The sequence below is a fragment of the Colobus angolensis genome, unplaced genomic scaffold (assembly GCF_000951035.1).
Source record: "Colobus angolensis palliatus isolate OR3802 unplaced genomic scaffold, Cang.pa_1.0 Scaffold193, whole genome shotgun sequence".
Lineage (NCBI taxonomy): Eukaryota > Metazoa > Chordata > Mammalia > Primates > Cercopithecidae > Colobus > Colobus angolensis.
Window position 1 is genome coordinate 1,055,800 of NW_012115077.1, and position 10,642 is coordinate 1,066,441.

Here is a 10,642-nt window from a genome sequence, read left to right on the forward strand (position 1 = left end):
CTTTTGTATTTTTAGTAGAGATGGGGTTTCACCATGTTGGCCAGGCTGGTCTCGAACTCCTGGCCTCAAGTGATCCGCCCACCTCTGCCTCCCAAAGTGCTGGGATTACAGGCATGAGCCAGAGTGCCAGGCCATATCAGTTTCCATTTTGAATAGTACATTCAGTAGGTTCTAAGGGTCACAACGTCTATGATTAAGAGGCAATTTGGGCCGGGTGCGGTGGCTCAAGCCTGTAATCCCAGCACTTTTGGAGGCCGAGACGGGCAGATCACGAGGTCAGGAAATCGAGACCATCCTGGCTAACATGGTGAAACCCCGTCTCTACTAAAAAATACAGAAAACTAGCCAGGCGAGGTGGTGGGTGCCTGTAGTCTCAGCTGCTCCGGAGGCTGAGGCAGGAGAATGGTGTAAACCCGGGAGGCGGAGCTTGCAGTGAGCTGAGATCCAGCCACTGCACTCCAGCCTGGGCGACAGAGCAATACTCCATCTCAAAAAAAAAAAAAAAGAAGCAATTTGATTGAGATATATATATATTTGTTTGTTTGTTTTAAAGGAGAGGGTGCAATCATGCTCCCTAGCTAGTAAGAGTCCCATCTTGGCCTTCTAAGAGACAAATAGGTAAATGAAAAGACTGCTAAATCCAAGGTCAGACAGCATATAGAAGACTTTAAAAAATAACAGGAAAACTCTGAACACTAAATAAGATGGTGCTTTCTTGGACTCTGCAGTTGGCCTCAATCATACACTGCAGTCTCTGAAATATTGAACTTTTATGATTTTGGAAGCTGATACACACCTACAGGAATAACTGAGGAAGGTAGAGTATCATTAGTCTTATTTTCACCTTCATGTGTATATCAATGTTAAGTGAACAAGAGCAAGAGGAAAACCATATATTTAGTATTTTACAACATATATAAAATAACAACACTGGCCGGGCATGGTGGCTCAAGCCTGTAATCCCAGCACTTTGGGAGGCCGAGGCAGGCAGATAATTATCAAGGTCAGGAGTTTGAGACCAGCCTGGCCAACATAGTGAAACTCCGTCTCTACTGAAAATACAAAAAATTAGCTGGGCATGGTGGTGGGCACCTGTAATCCTAGCTACTCAGGAGGCTGAGGCAGGAGAATCGCTTGAACCTGGGAGGCGGAGTTTGCACTGAGCTGAGATTGTGCCACTGTATTCCAGCTGGGGAAACAGTGCGAGACTATGTCTAAAAAAGAAAAAAAACCTCCCCTCCTCACCAGCTTTAAAAAAGGACTGGAAGGCCGGGCGCGGTGGCTCAAGCCTGTAATCCCAGCACTTTGGGAGGCCGAGACGGGCGGATAATTATCAAGGTCAGGAGTTTGAGACCAGCCTGGCCAACATAGTGAAACTCCGTCTCTACTGAAAATACAAAAAATTAGCTGGGCATGGTGGTGGGCACCTGTAATCCTAGCTACTCAGGAGGCTGAGGCAGGAGAATCGCTTGAACTGGGGAGGCGGAGGCTGCAGTGAGCCGAGATCACACCATTGCACTCCAGCCTGGGTGACAGAGCGAGAATCTGTCTCAAAACAAAAGAAAAAACAGCTAAACTATGGCAAAGAGGCATTAATGAATTTATTGATAGCAAACAAAGAAGTAAAGATAAGAGGTGAATTCAGTAGACTCCAGAAAGTCAACTTTTGGTTTGGGCAGGAGGGAGTGAACCAGTAAGAAACAGAGCTTGGAGTCCTCCATGGTTACAGTTCCAAGAAGAAACTTCCAGCAAGTCTAGAATACTCTAGAGCTCTCACTGGCATCAAACCAACTGCTAAGATTACAGCCCATAATTTGTGACCCTTGCTTTAAGAATTCCGGGATGCAGGGCAGGTACGGTGGCTCATGCCCAGCACTTTGGGAGGCCCAGCACTTTGGGAGGCCAAGGCGGGTGGATTACCTGAGGTCAGGAGTTCAGGACCAGCCTGGCCAACATGGTGAAACCCTGTCTCTACTAAAAAAATACAAAAAGTTAGCTGGGCATGGTGATGGGTGCCTGTAATCCCAGCTACTTGACAGGCTGAGACAGGAGAATTGCTTGAACCTGAGAGGTGGAGGTTGCCATAAGCTTATATCACACCATTGCACTCCAGTCTGGGCAATAAGAGCGAAACTCGGTCTCAAAAAAAGAAAAAAAAAAAATTCTGGGATCCGGCCACAATGGCTCACGCCTGTAATCCAAGTACTTTGGGAGGCCAAGGTGGCAGGATCATATTACGTCCGGAGTTTGAGACCAGTCTAGCCAACATGGTGAAAACCCGTCTCTACCAAAAATACAAAATTAGCCACGCATGGTGGCATGTGCCTGTAATCCCAGCTACTCGAGAGGCTGAGGCAGGAGAATCACCTGAGCACAGAAGGCAGAGGTTGCAGTGAGCCGAGATCATGCCACTTCATTTGGCTAATTTTTAGTAGAGATGGGGTTTTGCCATGTTGACCAGGCTGGTTGCGAATTCCTGAAGCTGAGGTTTTCTTACTGGCACAAACCTACCCTGAAGGCAGAGGTGGTTCTTTTTCAGATGCCACCAAGGAAAGCAGAGAGTGTGACATCAGAACTCTAATAAAACCTCTAGTAGCTTCTGGTAGGGGGCAGGGAGCAAAAATTAGCCTGGGTGACAGACTGAGCCTCCATCTCAAAAAAAAAAAAAAAAAAAAGGAGAGAGAGAGAGAGAACAGCTCTCTGCTACAGATAGGGGTCCCGGAAAAATGGGTTGCCCATTGCACTCCAGCTCTGGGTGATAGAGCAAGACTTCAACTCAGGAAAAAAAAAAAAAAAAAGAATTCTGGGATCCATTTGTCATCCTGTCCAGAAGACTTCCTCCAGTACTAAGAAAGTCCACAAGCCCCTTGACCAGTTCACTGACGTCAAGCATCAGATCCTGCTAGGGTAGAAAAGGTACGGAAGGAGCTCAGACTGTGGCAAGGTCATGAGAGTTGTGATGAAAGAGGAATGAAACAACCTCTCCCCACAACATATTCTAGAAAGCAGAGATGTCAGAATAAAGTAATCCTCCAGAGGCCTGGCAGCTGAGTGAAGGCCTTTTATTTAAAATCTTCAAACTACCCATACCTTTTGATTACCATCTGGCTTTTTCTATTTTTCTTTTTCTTTTCTTTTCTTTTTTTTTTTTCCTGGACAGAATTGATTGGTGTCTGACTTTTTCTTAAATGCAAATTCCAATAAAATTTTACAGCTGGTATTTCAGAATTAGATCCAGAAATCAACATTAGCACTACTCTCTGAAAGTGTTTCAGAATTCAACTCTTAACTGCTGAAGAGAATCAAGTAGTAACCTGGAGCAGGCCAAATGAGCTACAGACATTACAGAGAACAATCGATCACTTTGGCAGAGCCTCTCTGTGAGCTCTCAGCTAGTTTTCCTAACACCAGCTGGTATACTGCGTTGGCTACCCTATGCAGGGGGACTACAGTATCACAGTGAGCACAGAACTAAGCTTTTCCAACTCTCCTGGGGCACCTGCACAAGTGCTAGCATTTCCCAGACTACCTCTAATTAAAGAACAAACCTTTTTCCCTACTGGGAAAATTCAAAAGTGCTTTCATCTCTGCTCCCTGCCCCCCACCAGAAGCTACTGGAGGTTTTATTAGAGTTCTGATGTTACACTCTGCTTTCCTGGGTGGCATCTGAAAAAGGACCACTTCTGCCTTCAGGGTAGGTTTGTGCCAGTAAGAAAACCTCAGCTTCAGGAATTTGCGACCAGCCTGGTCAACATGGCAAAACCCCGTCTCTACTAAAAATACAAAAATTAGTCGGGCGTGATGGCGCACATCTGTAATCCTAGCTACTCAGGAGGCTGAGGCAGGCGAATTGCTTGAAGCTGGGAGGTGGAGGTTGTAGTGAGCTGAGATGGCACCACTGAACTCCAGCTAGGCCACAAGGCAAGACTCCATCTCAAAATAAAACAAACAAACAAAAAACCTCAGCCGTATTTTTTTTTTTTTTTTTGAGGCGGAGTCTTGTTCTGTTGCCCCGGCTGGAGCGCAGTGGCACAATCTCAGCTCACTGCAGCCTCCGCCTCCTGGGTTCAAGCAATTCTCCTGCCTCAGCCTCCTGAGTGGCTAGGATTACAGATGTGCGCCACCATGCCCGACTAGTTTTTGTATTTTTAGTAGAGCCAGGGTTTCACCATGTTGGCCAGGCTGGTCTCCAACTCCCGACCTCAAGCGATCCACCCGCCTTGGCCTCCCAAAGTGCTGGGATTACAGGCGTGAGCCACACCGCCCAGCTTCATGTTTTCTGATGGGAAAAGGAGGAGGAGAAGATAAAGTACTGGCAAAGGCATTTTTTCCTTGGGGGATGGAGGATAAAGTGATTTCTAGAAAGCTCACTTCCCAGCATAGCCTCGCCACCCACAATCTAGTGTCTTTCAGTACTTCGTTAGTTCTCTTCTGCTTTCCTTTTCACTGCCTTCAAAAAAACAAAACAAAAACAAACAAAAAACAACTGCTACCCTAGCCCCTAAAAACCCAGGGTGGCCACCCACCTTCTGATTCATGCTGTGGCTCAAAAATGAAGTTTACACACTTGAATTAGAAAGTAAAATTGGAGGTCGTGAGTGGTGGCTCACGCCTGGAATCCCAGCACTTCAGGAGGCCGAGGCAGATGGATCACTTGAGGTCAGGAGTTTGTGACCAGCCTGGCCAACATGGTGAGGCCCCGTCTCTACTAAAAATACAAAAATTAGCCAGGCGTGGTGGCATGCGACTATAGTCCCAGCTACTCAGGAGGCTGAGGCAGGAGAATCACTTGAACCCAGGAGGTGGAGGTTGCAGTGAGCCGAGATGGAGCCACTACACTCCAGCCTGGGTGACAGACCGAGACTCCATCTCCAAAAAAAACAAAAAAACAAATGAACAAAACAAAAAGCCGGGCATGGTGGTGCGCACCTGTAATCCCAGCTACTTGGGAGGTTTAGGCACAAGAATTGCTTGAACCCATGAGGCACAGGTTGCAGTAAGCTGAGACCATGCCACTGCACTCCAGCCTGGGCAACAAAGCAAGACTTTGTCTCAAAAAAAAAAAAAAAAAAAAAAAGCCAGGCACAGTGACTCACACCTGTAATCCCAGCACTTTGGGAGGCCAAGGCAGGCGGATCATGAGGTCAGGAGATTGAGACCATCCTGGCTAACACGGTGAAACACCGTCTCTACAAAAAATGCAAAAACAAAAATTAGCTGGGCGTTGTGGCAGGCGCCTATAGTCCCAGCTACTCAGGAGGCTGAGGCGGGAGAATGGTGTGAACCCCGGAAGCAGAGCTTGCAGTGAGCTGAGATCACGCCACTGCACTCCAGCCTGGGTAACAGAGGAAGACTCCATCTTGAAAAAACAAAAAAAAAAAAGAAAGAAAGAAAGAAAAAAGTCATTGCCAATATCTGATTCTTCTCATCCATGAGTCAAAGGCTTACCTAAAAAGACTACTCCTTTTTGTTTTTTTGACACAGGGCCTCACTCTGTCACTCAGGCTGGAGTGCAGTGGCACAAGCACAGCTCACTGTAGCCTCAACCTCCCAGGCTCAAGCAATCCTCCTGCTTCAGCCTCCTGTGTAGCTGGGACCAGGGGTGTGCCAACATCTTGTTAACTTTTTTTTTTCTGAGACGGAGTCTCACTCTGTCGCCCAGGCTGGAGTGCAGTGGCACCATCTCAGCTCACTGCAGGCTCCATTCCCGGGTTCACACCATTCTCCCGCCTCAGCCTCCCGAGTAGCTGGGACTACAGGCGCCTGCCACCACGCCCGGCTAATTTTTTTGCATTTTTTAGTAGAGACGGGGTTTCACCATGTTAGTCAGGATTGTCTCGATCTCCTGGCCTCGTGATCCACCTGCCTAGGCCTCCCAAAGTGCTGGGATTACAGGCATAAGCCACCACACCCAGCCCACCTTGTTAATTTTTAAAAAATTTTTGTAGAGATGGGGTCTCACTTTGTTGCCCAGGCTGCTGTTGAACTCCTGCTGAAGCAATTTTCCAGCCTCAAGTGGCCTCCCAAAGTGCTGAGATTACAGGTATGAGCCACCGTGCCAGCCAAAAGACTCTTTTTGATAATCAAGGGGAAAGTTTTATCCTATACCGCTCCCTATTCCATTACTCCCGGGTTCCAAGAAATGTAGTTTAAACCTAAAGGGAGACACCAAAATGCTGCTCTGGGAAAAATAAGTGGCACCAAAGACTTCAAAAATTACAAGTTTATCAAATCATACTCTGCAAAATCAGTCATTTTTATGGTCTGTTACAACGAAACAATCCATTCAACAGGTTAATTTTGTTAGCCCGAATAACTAAGAATCCCCCAACTAGTACATTTTGCTATCTGCCTAACCTGAATAATGTTTAGCCATTGCTCAAAGGCCTTTTTCTTCTCTATCGTTAACTCAATAGGGGACGGTAAAGTCACTTGCAATTGTGACCCCACAACTCTAGGCTAGAGGAAAGAGCAAGGACGACAGATGGCTATTTACTCTAGGACTTACTCTGTTGAAAATCTAGAAATGTATCTGCTACAAACCATCTTCATGCTGCTGAACACATGTGGCTCAAGGCATTTGGAAACCTACTTCTAAACTACACCCTTAGAACCTGTCACAACAGGTCCTTTTCCTATCCTGTTTCCTGCCCACACCCTGATTCCCCCAAAAGGTACTATCTATACCACTGCTCTCTTTGGCAAGGACGCTCTTCCAGGATCTACTTATTATTACTTAACTCATCTCTGATCCAGAGTTTTCTCTTGAATTCAGGTACCAGGGAAGTATTATCCCTGGATATTCTAACTTTTCAATTTGAGTGTGACCTTCCTAAGACCACAGCCTGTCTCCTAATCATCCTTCCATGTTACAGAGTCAGGGGCAAGATTATTCATACAATAAATGTTTAATAACTTTTACTGGCTCACATTCCTGAAGGATAGCACATACTTTAATTTCAGGCTCTGGAAATTTGTGGTACATGCATAATACAAGTGTTAACAACTTTGTGTATATGTGTGTGTGTATAGGTAACGTTACTAGGGGAGAGGAAAGAGGAGATAAAAATGCCTGGTGCTTTTTTTTTTTTTCTGTTGTTAATCTCTTACCCCCACTTTATTTTTTTATTTTTTATTTTTTTTAGTTTTTTTGAGACAGGGTCTCACTTAGGTGGCCCAGGCTGGAGTGTGGTGGCGCAATCTTGGCTCACTGTAGCCTTGACTTCCTGGGTTCAGGTGACCCTCCGACTTCAGCCTCCCGAGTAGCTGGGACTGCAGGCATGAGCTACCATGCCTGGCTAATTTTTTGTATTTTTAGTAGTAACACGGTTTCCTCATGTTGCCCAGGCTGGACTTATTTTTTTTTTTTTTTGAGACGGAGTCTCGCTGTATCGCACAGGCTGGAGTGCAGCGGCTTGATCTCAGCTCACTGCAAGCTCCGCCTGCCGGGTTTACGCCATTCTCCTGCCTCAGCCTCCTGAGTAGCTGGGACTACAGGCGCCCGCCACCTCGCCCAGCTAGTTTTTCGTATTTTTTAGTAGAGACGGGGTTTCACCGTGTTAGCCAGGATGGTCTCGATCTCCTGACCTCGTGATCCACCCGTCTCGGCCTCCCAAAGTGCTGGGATTACAGGCTTGAGCCACCGCGCCCGGCCTGGACTTTTTTTTTAAAACCTGGGCACTACTTCTGCACCGTATTGAAAAGTATTATTTGGCCTCTGTGTTTTTGTTAAAAATTTTAAGTTCTGGGATACATGTGCAGAACGTGCAGGTTTGTTACATAGGTATACATGTGCCATGGTGGTTTGCTGCACCTATCAACCTGTCATCTAGGTTTTAAGCCCCAAATGTATTAGGTATTTGTCCTAATGCTCTCCCTTCCCTTACCCCTTACCCCCGACAGGGCCCTGGTATAGGATGTTCCCCTATGTCCATGTGTTCTCATTGTACAACTCCCACTTATGAGTGAGAACATGTGGTGTTTGGTTTTCTGTTCCTGTGTTAGTTTGCTGAGAATGATGGTTTCCAGCTTCGTTCATGTCCCTGCAAAGGACATGAATTCATTCCTTTTTATGGCTGCAGGCTTCTGTGTTTTAATGTTTTAATTCCTATCAAGTAAAAATGAGTGTTCCCCCAACCCCTGCTTTTTTTTTTTTTGAGACAGGGCCTCCTTCTGTCACCCAGACTGGAATATGGTGGTGTGATCTTGGCTTACTGCAACCTCCACCTCCTGGGCTCAGGCAAATCCTTGCACCTCAGCCTCCTGAGTAGCTGGGACTACAGGCGCATGCCATCATGCCTAGCTAATTTTTTTTTTTTTGGTAGAAGTGGGGTTTTGCCATGTTGCCCAGCCTGATCTTGAACACCAAACTCAAGTGACCCACCTGCCTCAGCCTCCTAAAGTACTGTGAACCACCTCACCAAGCCAATTTTTCATTACGTTATGTAATAGATTTGAGGTTTCAAAGCTCTATCGGGACTGGATCACTGTAACTTGAGCTGAACTACCTTAGAAAGGTAGAGTGACCACTGCATTAGTCAGCAGACACATTACTGTAAGCAGAGTTGTCAGACTGAGTAGAATTTTGCTCATAAGTACCTGGGTCTATGCTCAGCAAGGCAATGAAAACATCAAGAGACCAGAAGAATTCTGCTAAACACTTAAGGTAAAACCAGTACCAATCCTTCTCAAACTCTTCCCCAAAATCAGAGAGGATGAAATACTTCCAGACACATTTCCAAACTGATTTTATGATGTCAGCATTACCCTGATACCAAAGCGAGACAAGGACACTACAAGAAAATTACAGGTCAATATCCCTGATGAACAAATACGCAAAAATCCTCAACAAAATACTAACAAACCAAATTCAACAGCCCATTAAAAGGATCATTCACCATGATCAAGTGAGATTTATCCCAGGACTACAAGGGTGGTTCAACATACACAAATCTGTAAATGTGATAAACCACACAAGCAGAGTGAAGGACAAAAACCACATGATCATCGCAACAGATGCAAAAAAGCATCTGACAAAATTCAACATACTTTCATGAGAAAAACTCAACAAATTAGGTATAAAAGGAATGTACCTCAATACATAAAGGCCATATACAACAAGTCTTCAGCTAACATCATACTCAATGGTGGACAGTTGAATGCTTTTCCTCTAAGATCAGGAAAAAGACGAGGACCGCTCTAGCCACTTTTTTTTTTAAGTCTCGCTCTGTCGCCCAGGCTGGAGTGCAGTGATGCAGTCTCGGCTCACTGCAACCTCTGCCTCCCGGGGTTCAAGCGATTCTCCTTCGTCAGCCTCCTGAGTAGCTGGGACTACAGGTGCACACCACCATGTCCAGCTAATTTTTGTATTTTTAGTAGAGACAGGGTTTCACCATGCTGGCCAGGAAGGTCTCCATCTCCTGACCTCATGATCTACCCGCCTCGGCCCAGTCCAGCCACTTTATTCAACATAGTACTATAAGTCCCAGAAAGAGCAATTAGGCAAGAAAAATAAATAAAAAGACATCCAAATCAGAAAGGAAGTAAAATTTTATCTGTCTGCAGATGACATGATCTTACATACAGAAAACCCTAAAGACTCCAAAAAACTATTGGAACTAATGAACAAATTCAGTTAAGTAGTAGCATAGGAAATCAATGTATAAAAATCAGCAGTGTTTCTATATACTAAGAACAAATGATCCAAAAAAGAAATAAAGAAAACAATCTCATTTACAATAGCTACCAAAAAAAAAAAAGGCTTGGGAACAAATTTATTTAAAGAGGTGAAAGACCCATACACTAATAAGTATAAAACATTGAAGAGGATGGGTGCGGTGGCTCATGACAGTAATCCTAGCACTTTGGGAGACTGATGTGGGAGGATCACCTGAGGTCAGTAGTTCGAGACCAGCGTGGTTAACATAGAGAAACTCCATCTCTACTAAAAATACACAAATTAGGTGGTCATGGTGGCAGGTGCCTGTAATACCAACTACTCAGGAGGCTGCGGCAGGAGAATCGCTTGAACATGGGAGGTTGAGGTAGCAGTGAGCTGAGATCGCACCATTGGATTCCAACCTGGATGACGAGTGAAACTCTGTCTCAAAAAAACCCACAGAAACAAAAACAGAGTTAGGAGACAATCTATAGGGAGAGAGAAAATATTTGCAAACCATGTATCCAATAAGGGGTTAATATCCAAAATACATAAAGAACTCAAATGACTCAACAGCAACAAAACAACCCAATTAAGAAATGGGAATAGAACTCAAAAGACACTGCTCCAAAGACATACAAATGGCCAATAGGTACATGAAAAAATGCTCAACACTGGTAACTGTCAGAGAAATGCAAGTTAAAACCACAATGAAATTAGCTGGGCATGGTGGCTTGTACCTGTAGTCCCAGCTACTCGGGCAACTGAGGTGGGAGCATCACCTGAGTCCAGGAAGTTGACGCTCCAGTGAGCCATGATCGTGCCACTGTACTCCAGCCTGGGTGATGGGAGTGAGACCTTGTCTCAAAAAACAAAAAACCAAAAACAAGCAAAAATACCCCATATCAACTCACACCTGTCAGAATGGCTATTAAAAAGATATATTAAAAAAACTGTTGGGGCCGGGCGCGGTGGCTCAAGCCT

The 10,642-nt window shown here is 45.3% G+C and overlaps 1 protein-coding gene across 10 annotated transcripts in view; it reads right to left on the bottom strand.

Moving 5' to 3' along the window:
* FAM222B (family with sequence similarity 222, member B) overlaps window positions 1-10,642 on the bottom strand; it is a 113,663-nt gene that overhangs the window by 24,338 nt on the left and 78,683 nt on the right. Inside the window, exon 1 of one of the 10 annotated variants that reach the window (XM_011940825.1) lies at window positions 6,358-6,461. The exons of the other annotated variants lie outside the window; for them this stretch is intronic. The gene's annotated coding sequence lies outside the window, so the exon portion shown is untranslated. Of the gene's footprint in view, window positions 1-6,357; window positions 6,462-10,642 lie in introns of those variants that run through there. 10 annotated transcript variants of the gene reach the window in all.